Raw genomic sequence first — 9,968 nt, 5'->3', positions numbered from 1 at the left:
GGGCACTGGACAGCTTGCCTCCTTGGTCTATCAAGTGCATCATGGACAGAGGAGTCAATGGCTTTGTAAAGTGAAAGTGCAGCATTTGATTTATAGCCTCAGGGGTGACATGGAACAAAACTGAACCTGAGGGACTGAGGACAGCTCTTTGACATGGATCATAGTTGGCACTACATCGATGAATTAAATCTGGGAGGACATTGACTTGAGGAAGATTGAAAATGGGCAAATTGGAGTCCCAAATCCCTAGAATATCAGTTCCATTGAGATGTTTGGCTTTCAGCTCATTGAGTACATGAATATGATATTTGCTGTGCAGCGGAATTACTTCTGCCATCTGGTAGTCTCTGTCAGCCAGGGCCTGCCATTCTAGCTCTCTTTGTGGGGCATTTAAAGGTGGAATGTTCAATGCCACTGGTGTCTCCATGGTCAATTGGTAGTTTGAATTGTATTCGAGCTTGTTTTTCTGGGCAGAGCAACACAGAGCAATGAATTTTGCAGGAACAGGGCAATTTGCAGAGAAACAGGGTGAATGAGGGTGAAAACAAGTTGAAATGTTCCTGAAAAAGGTTTAATGAGAAAATACTGGGATTTAAGAGTCGTTTTCCCGGTGGACTTGTGTAGCAGAGGTTTTAGTTTGCGAATGCGCAAACAGACTGTAAATTTGTGGGAATTGGACACAATAGGGACTTCTGCAGGTAAAATTGGGCTCACAGTGTGTAGGAGCACCAGTAGTTCGTGAAGATTTCTTGAACTTACAGTGTTTTTATTTTCTTAGTTTCCTCAGAGAATTATGGAAAAAACCAGGCGCGGAGGGGAAACTTTGATAAATACTTGGTAAACTCGGGCAATGGTGGCAATGCAGGTGAATTCAGGGTGCTGGCAGCATGGGGGCAATCTTCAAAGTTGGTGGAGAACGACGTTCTAACTCATCCAAGAGCACAGTGCATGGATATTGCAAATAATGTGAAAAACTGACTTTTTCGAGAAAAATAGAAAATTTTGGCTTTTGGTGCGTTTTTTGTATGACGTCAGCATGACGTCATAGGTGGGGTCATGGTACAGAGTTATGACGTGGCGGCTAGTGAGTGGTCCGCGTGGATGGGGGACGTGGCGGACAGCTCAGGGCGATGGCGAATGGAGCGGTGATGCGACGCTGAGGTGGCAGTGACGTAGGCGTGACATGGTGGGCGGTAAACAAAGGCGGTAAGCGGTAATATCGGACCGCTTGTTGTATGGGAACGGTTTTGGCAGGCGGCCTCCCGATACAATTTGGGAACGACACGCGTCCGAGCCCTGACGTCATGCTCTGACAGTTTTCGGGAGCTATCGTCCGGGCATCGGAGGCGGTCTGAAATCAATGTGAGCCGTCGGATGGGAGGGCCCAGATCCGACGGACGACGGGATGGAAAATTGCCAACACGATACGGCGGGACCCGGCGCATTATTTTAATAATTTCCTTTTGTTTTTTGTGAAATGCGCATTGTAACAAGAACTTTGGATAAGTGGAAAAAGTGGGTTTAGCGATGGTTTATAAGCCAAATGGATTAATTAACGTTTTTTTGCAAAGCGGGGTTAGGGCTATTAAACCAAGCAGATCTTGGTTTAATCCCGAAACTTTGTTTTTGGCGTTATTTTGCCTATTGCGCTTAAATCTCTTAGCGCTCCAACCTTTGAAGTTATAAGGCTATATTGCCTAGGGAAGGGGAATATATACTTTGGGGCTTTTTATATACAATGGTGATATAGTAGTAGGGAAAAGGGGAATATAGGGAATTAAGTAATAATGGAGTTAGTAGTTAGTATTGGATAGGAGATATGGAAGGGAGGTGATAGACACTAAGTTTTAAGGACCAAACTTAGTCTTGAGAGTAGATCAAAATGAAAAGATTTTTACACAAGAAATGTGGCTCTTTATGGAACAAGAATCAACAAAAGAGTTTGACTTCTCTTATGAACAAAGGTAGTATTGGGATGTTAGCAAGGAGTTTGATGGGGGATGATTGGGAAGTTAGACATGCTTCACTTTCTTGCTACAAAACTGCTGAATAGGAAGATCTGAACTGACTACCATGTGTTTCCTTTGCTTAGGCCAGTGATATGCAAGGAATCATGCTTCTGCAACCCCATCTACCTACCCATTCTATTGCCTAGCATTTTTTTGTTACTTCGAGGAGGGTGCACTTAGACTTGCAAACCCTCATGTGCCTTTTTCTTTTCCTTTGGCATTTCCTTTTGATTTTCTATCTAAGGCTAGCCTTATTACTTCCAAGGCCCCAGATTAAGCAGTTGGGAACCTTCATTCTCTACCTAACTACTTATCTGCCAAGATTGAACAGTTTGGACAGATTTCTTTCTCTAGTCTACAACAAAAAATTGAAATATGGCATGACCCAGTTTAGACTGTTGGATCACCCATTCAGAAGTAGGACATGCATCAAACAACTGTAGATAGGTGTTTTCCACAAAATATGAGATCTTTGCAGCACCAAAGTAGAACATATTGGCACTTCCCCTGCCAATCATGAAAAATGAAACCTATTGGTATAGGTAGCTAACAGTGGCTCCACTTGGGGATGGTTTTTCTACTTTGAAAGACCAAGAACAGCAGGTCAGAATGCCTTGGCCCTTGACTTCTCATCAAAACTTGAAGGTTTTCTCCTTGAATTTCAAAACTGGAATCTTCCACCATTGTGGAACTTCTGAAAATAAAAGCCTTTTCCTGCTTATTTACAACACTTCTGAAACTGAACTATCTATGTGCTGAAAGAAAATACTATATACAATTGATAATGTACAGGGCAGAGCCATGCTACATACATGGAAAGTAATCAAAATAGTGCTTTAACATCCGGCCATTTACAGGGCCCTCTTCAGCTTCAGTGCCATCCAAATTCTTCAAGAAATAAGTGTTATTTCCTTGCACTGCTTGAAATACAAAGGGTCCCCTCCAAAGGGAGTCAAATTTGCCATGCTTCCCCTTGTCTTCTCTTCTTGAATCCCATTTAAGCACTTTATTACCAATAAAGAAATCTTCAACCTTGGTTCTTCTATCAAAGGCTTTCTTCAGCTTCTCTTGTAGGATTTGAACTCTGCTATACACTTGATCTCTGGTTTGCTGTAAACAGATAATCTGATTGATTCTTCTTTGCATGTCATTTGGTTCAGCTTGACTTTCTTGAAGTAGCTTCATGACAGGGACCCCTAATGATGAAGGGAATTTGGCTTCCATTCCATAAACCAACTCATATGGGCTGACCCCAATAGATCTTTTGGTTGTTAGCCTGTCTGCCCACAAGGCATTTACAAGCTTCTTATGCCAATTTTTCTTATTCTCTTCCAGTATCTTCTTAATGATGTTGATAAGACTTTTGTTAGATGATTCAGCTAAACCATTGCCCTGAGGGTAGTATGCAGTAGAATGGCCCAAAGTAATATGGAATTTGTGGCAAAAGTTCACCATCTTCTTGGATCTGAAAGCAGCAGCATTGTCTGTTATAATCTTGTCAGGACAACCAAATCTGGAAAGAATATTAGTTTCAAGGAACTGAATGATAGTAGAATCATTTGCTTGTCTGCATGGAACAGCCTCAATCCATTTAGTGAAGTAATCTGTGGCTGTTAGAATCCATTTATGTTGGCCTAAAGATGAAGGATGAATTTCCCCAATGAAATCCAAGCCCCATTGCTTAAAGGGCCTTTCTGTTGCAATAGGCTTTAAGGGAAGTGGTAATAACTTTCTTTTTCCCTCAAACACTTGACACTTGTGACATGAAGTGGTAAAATTTTTAACATCAGAGAACAGAGTGGGCCAATAGTAACCTGCCCTCAATATCTTATCCATAGTGGACTTCCAGTACAAATGTCCACCACAATCACCTGCATGGAATTCTTTCATAACATTGTTTGCCTCATCCATATTTAAGCAATTCAGCAGTATACCTTCATGATTTTTCCATAGTAAATTACCATCTATAACACAAAATCTTGAAGCTTTCATTTTTAGAAATCTAGATTTGGTTCTGGACAATCCTGGGGGAGCACACAGGTTTTGCAATATATAACATATATCAGAATACCACAAGGATTGTTCAAAGGCTACATTGATCTTTGGAGTCGCCAGCTCCGGTTCATTGTCCAGTTGGTTAATATCCAAGGCTTGGAAGTTTGCTTCTGACATCAATTTAGCCAAACCTTGCCCTTTTATCAGTTTTGTAGGTCTTATTTCAATGTCAAATTCTAAAATGTTAGCAATCCATTTTCCTCTTCTGCCCTCTAAACTTTCTTGAGTCAGTATGTCTTTCACAATGGGATTTGGTACATAAGCAATAACATGGAAATATAGGATGTAAACCCTAAAGTCCTTGATGGCCTTGACCAAAGCATAAGCTTGCTTTTCCATGATCTGATATTTCAGAGGTGCATCTCTAAGGGCTCTACTAAAGAAAGCAATGGGTTTTTCATTCCCTTGATCATATTTCTGTAATAAGACAGCAGCAATGGTATGCTGGGAGGCAAAACAGAAAATGATAAATTCTCTGTCAAATTGAGGATTTGTCAAGACTGGGGTTTGGGTAAGGGCCAATTTAATACCTTCAAAAGCTTGGTTTGCTTCTACTGTCCACTTTACTTTTGAATCCTTTTTTAGCATGTCGTTTAGTAATCTGATCAATTCTGCTAAGTTTGGGATGAAACTCCTTAAAAAGTTGATCTTTCCCAAGAAGGCTTGTAATTCTTTTATATTTCTTGGATGGGGCATTTGCAAGATGGCCTGTATCCTGTCTGGGTCAATTCTAATGCCATCCTTTGAAATGATATGACCCAATAGCTTGCCTTCCTCAAAACCAAATAGAGACTTCTTGGGATTTAAGGAAATTCCATATTTCCTACATGTTATGAATATTTGTCTCAAGTGTTTCAAATGTTCTTGGTCAGACTTCGAGAAAGGTGTGAGGTCATCTAAGTAAATAACAAGGAAATCACGAATCTCTTTAGCAAAAGCAATATCCATTGCTCTCTGAAATGTAGCTCCTGCGTTTTTCAACCCAAAAGGCATTTTGACATACTTGAAAGTCCCCCATGGGGCTGTGAATGTTGTTTTATCCTGATCATCAGGGTGGACTAGGATCTGATTAAAGCCTGAGAATCCATCAAGCAATGAGATTCTTGAAGCCCCCACCACTCTTTGGAGAATGTGATCCATTTTAGGTAAGGGATAATTGTCTTTGAGGGATACTTGATTCAAATTCCTTAGATCAACACAAAGCCTAATCTCACCAGTTTTCTTTCTTGTGGGGACCAAATTTGAAATCCAGTCTGAAAACATGATTGGTGCTATGATACCAGCTTTAAACATGTTTTGTACCTCTTTCTCAATTGAAGGGAGAAGCATAGGATTGATTCTTCTCAATTTTTGCTTGAATGGCTTTTGATTAGGCTTGAGAGGGATGGTGTGTTGAATAACAGAGGTGTCATAGGATTTCAAATCCTCATAACTCCATGCAAACACATCTTGGAACTCTTTAAAGAGGTCAATGTATTTGGGCTTCTAGTCAGGAGGTAAAGATGCAGACAATTATATTATCTTGGGTTTTTTAGTAGTTCCAATGTTGCATTCTTCAATGGCAGCATTAAGGGGTTGCATTTTTGGTTTTCTAGGAACATCATTTGAGTCAAAAATGTCCTCCAATGGAGTCAGGATTGTTGGTAGAAAATTGTCTTTTAGCTGTATGATTTCTGCCTCTGCACCAGTTATTTCATCAAAACGCAATTGTTTGAGTTATTCTATATTTTCCTTATCAAAGGTTGTTGGACAAAGTATTTGATTTGTTGTTTTGGGTGATATAGCTGTTTGATCCTGTTCACTTAGTGGTTGTGTGTCTTTTACAGAATCAACATCAATGTTCAAACCTGAAAATTCATGCTGCAAGGTCAAGAAACTATTTATCTGTGTGTCATCCTCAAATACTTGCCAATCTTTAACATTGTTTGGGATAGAAGGTCTGTGTTTAATCTCAGCTGTAAAACAATGGTTGGGTTCAAAAGGCAATTTGCATGTACTGGCAAATGTAGCTAAACTATGTGCATGAAGGTTGTGGGTCCTAGGTATCTTGGTCATTTGAAATTCAGTGAAGGCCTTGAGTATTTCAATAGCAGCAGACCTGTATGATCTTAGTCTTTTGTCATTGGTGACAAAATTGCCTTTCACTTGTTGAATAATGAGGTCTGAGTCTCCCAGGATTGAAACTTTTGTGGCCTGTAAGGATTTTGCCAGTTTGAGGCCTAGCAAAAGAGCCTCATACTCTGCCATATTGTTAGTACATCTGAAATTAAGCCTATAAGCTCAACCTTCTGCATGATTGCTTTGTTTGTTATGAATCCACACTCCAGCTCCTGCCCCTAATTTGTTGACTGATCCATCAAACTCAAGAAACCAAAGGATCTCTTGATTTAGGGGATTTTCAACATCTTCTCTATGACTTGGGATTATAAGCTGGAGATCTTGTTTTTCATCTGGTTTGTCTTTTAGAACGGTCTCATCAATTGATTGCCCAGCCTGGATTTCTTGGGAACTTGATCGCTTACCCATATGTAGATCTTGTTCAAGTAAGACAGATTTGTCGTCACATATTGGACCTATATTGTCATTGAACAGAATGAAGGAATCCATGTCTGAATGGACTGCATAAATAGGGAAATTTTGAGGTTTTTCTTCACTGCTCACCATGTATTTCATGAGTGACTCTCTGTATAGCCTCTTTGGTTGCCCAAAGACAGAGATGGTGGCATATGACATGTCTAATTGCAGGGAACCTTGGAGTTTGGCTCCCCATGATCTTGATAACAACATTCCATATTTGGGTGGGATATCAGCAACTACAACATCCATTAAGATTGTTTTATTTGGGTACTGGACAAGGGAAACACATAAATCTTTTATCAGGCCTAAACACTTAACTTGGCTGGAGTTAAATGAAAATAGGTCCTTATATGGTCTTGTGATGTCTAGATTCAATCTCTCCATTACTGACATAGGAATAAGGTTATGAGAAGCGCCTGAATCAAACATTGCATTGTGTAATATCTTATCATGAATATGCAAGCTAACATAAAAGGGTAAGATTCCAGTAGCTCCTGTCTTTCCATCAACCTCTGGACCGAAAAGCAATTCTGGGGTGTCATCCAATACATTGACATCATCTTTGTTGTGGGTCAGTTGAAGGGACTTCTTGATTTGTTGTTTGTAAATGTTATGCTTGGCTAGCTCTGAAAGAGGAATGGCTATCTTTAATTTACCAATTTCAGCTTCTAAGTCAAAAGGTTTTTCAAACTGGATCTTGGTGTTCTGGTTAACAACTTTTTCTTTGTTAATTAAGTTTTCTTCTTGACTCTCAATCTGATCTTGAGGTTTGTCCTTTTTGTTTACCTTTTGAAAAGTGTTGCTTGGATTGTGCTGTAAAGGTGGTTTAACCAGTGATTGTTGATTTGAGGGAAATGCTTCAGTTACCTCTTCAACTGTTACTTGATTTGTAATTGAATCAGTTTTGTCAATTGGCTCTGTGACAATAACCTTCTTAGGCTACTGGCTATCCTTTGTTTTCTCAGGCTGTGTCACATTTATAGTTCTGCTTCTCAATTTGTATTGCTTATGAACTTCAAAAACTGCTGTGTCATAGCCTTGTTTGAAATCAAATGATTCACCTGATCTAGTTTGGAACTGACTGATGTCATTATCCTCATGATCTTCTTGACTCAAAAAAACTTGCTGATCATCATTTAGGCCCATCAAGTTAATGTGGGTATCATCTATCTTCTCACCAGAAGTGGATGCTTCAACATAGTTTTCTTGGAACGGAGGCCTAATCTCTGGTTCAGGGCTAGCCTTGCCAACATTAGGATTTTGATTTCTTCTAAAATTGGGATTCCTGATAGGATTATTCTGTGGTGCTTCCCATGATGACTTCCTCTCAACTGATTCTACTCTGTCACCTAATTTATGCATACCAGTGATTATTGCATCCAATTTCTGATCCCAGCCTGAAGGCTCTTCTTTGAAGGTAGTCTTTCTTTCAGTTCTGGTCCTATTTCTCTTAGCTATCAGGTTGGCTTCTACACTGACTGCTATATCCTGCATCTCAGCTAAAGTTCGGGGAGCTCTTTCTCTCAATTGGTATGCCATATCTGAATCAAACCCATCAGGAAAGGTGTATAGAGCTAGATCAGGTGGGGGTCTGAGATTTTGGGGAATAGCATTGTAGACGTTGTTGAACCGAGCACAATAGTCCAAGACAATTTCTTGGGGACCTCTTTTGATAGTATTATATTCAGATAAAATATGAAGTGGATCCTTTTTCTTCTCCCATCTGTTGATAAAGGTTTGATACAGGGCTTCAGGGTCAGCTATGGAGTTTGTTGGGAGTGACCTAAACCATGATCTTACATCTCCTGTTAGGCTTTGCACAAAAATTTTCATTCTAACCCCATCATCATCTATCTCATAATTTTCAAAATAGTCCTGCATTTTCTTAGTATGTTGAAGGGCTGGATAAGAGCCAGTACCATCAAAATATGAAATCTTGCTTTGGAAATTTTGAGGCATAGGCCCTGGATTGGCAGGTAACTGCAGTGGAGCATATCTATTCGCCATGTTTGGTGGGACAATAGGGATAACAGGAATGAATGGGACAAGCGGAGGAAAGGGAATGAGAAGGGTATGTGTAGTTGATGGAGGTGTTGAAAGAACACCTTGTGAAGTGGATGAAGAACTGGGAGAGTGTGGAACGGTGGTATGAGGATGTAGAGAAACCTTAGCAGGGGTTGGAATATTAGTTTGAAATCCTGCTTCAGAACTTGAATCTGATAAAGTCCCTTCTGATTTGTGTTTCTTAAGGATTCTTGAAATCAATTTTGGGTTTTGGAATTCAGGTGATGGATCTGGATCTGGGTTAGATCTTGTATAACGAGTTTTCTTCTTAGGAGCCAGTTTCTGTGATTTTCTTTAGGAGAATTTTCTAAGAAGATAGTGATATTTGACAAGGACTGATCAGGTATAGCACAACTGTATGGAACTTAAGACTGAATAAAGATTGACTGAGGCAACTTTCATATACTCCTGCAAATGCAAAGCAAAGGAAGTTTCTAAGGCTGTCTGGCTGTCACTCAGGCTTTATCTACAGTATTAAGAATCAAACAGGGGTTTATGAATTTCATTCAGGTCCCCAGTGGAGTCGCCATTTATGTTAACACCCAGGTTGTTCCCTTTGACTCCTGAGGGAATACGGCCGGGGTAACCACTAACCAAGCTTTGGATTACAGGTTCTAGCCTACCTGTAATCAGAGAGGGCTCTCTCTTTTAGTTTCAACTTTGTTTTTTTTTTTTTTTTAAGATTTTAGGCTAGTTATGAGATAAGAGTTTTGTTTGAATTTTGGTTGTTGGCTGTTGTTGAAAGAAGGGCATGCAAGCATCAAAGAGAGTTCAGTCCATTGGGCATATGGAGTCCAGAAATGAATATGATTTGATGTCTGTGATAAAGAGAGGTTCATTGCAAGGCTAGATGGGTATTCATGATACAAACTTTGATTTTTAGCAAAGAAAACAGTATAAATTACACCAGGAAAGGCAATTAAGAGATCTTTCACAGTGCAATACGAAATGAAGAACAAATTCTACTCAGCAGCAATAGAGAATTACTGAATAAAGACTTATCATGTGATTAGAGCAAATGGGAGCATTTAAGAATTCCACAGTTGCAGCTAACCTTGAAGAAAACATGTTTAGTAGTAAGGATTGAGTTTAGGGTGTCTTTAATGGACAAATCCTGAACTAGTCTTTTACCTTTCTACCAAGATTAAACACCATACATCACCGAAAGATTACAGAAGAGATAAAACATAAATACAGTTAGAAAACACTTATTGTATCACGCCATAACACGAGAATCCTGCAGCAGTCAGTAATTTCATCACA

The sequence above is a fragment of the Pinus tabuliformis genome, chromosome 6 (assembly GCF_031772625.1).
Source record: "Pinus tabuliformis cultivar Carrire ecotype Pingquan chromosome 6, CPIR1, whole genome shotgun sequence".
In the NCBI taxonomy this organism is placed as follows: Eukaryota; Viridiplantae; Streptophyta; class Pinopsida; order Pinales; family Pinaceae; genus Pinus; species Pinus tabuliformis.
The sequence above is the reverse complement of the archived record's forward strand: the minus strand, read 5'-3'. Positions refer to the sequence as shown.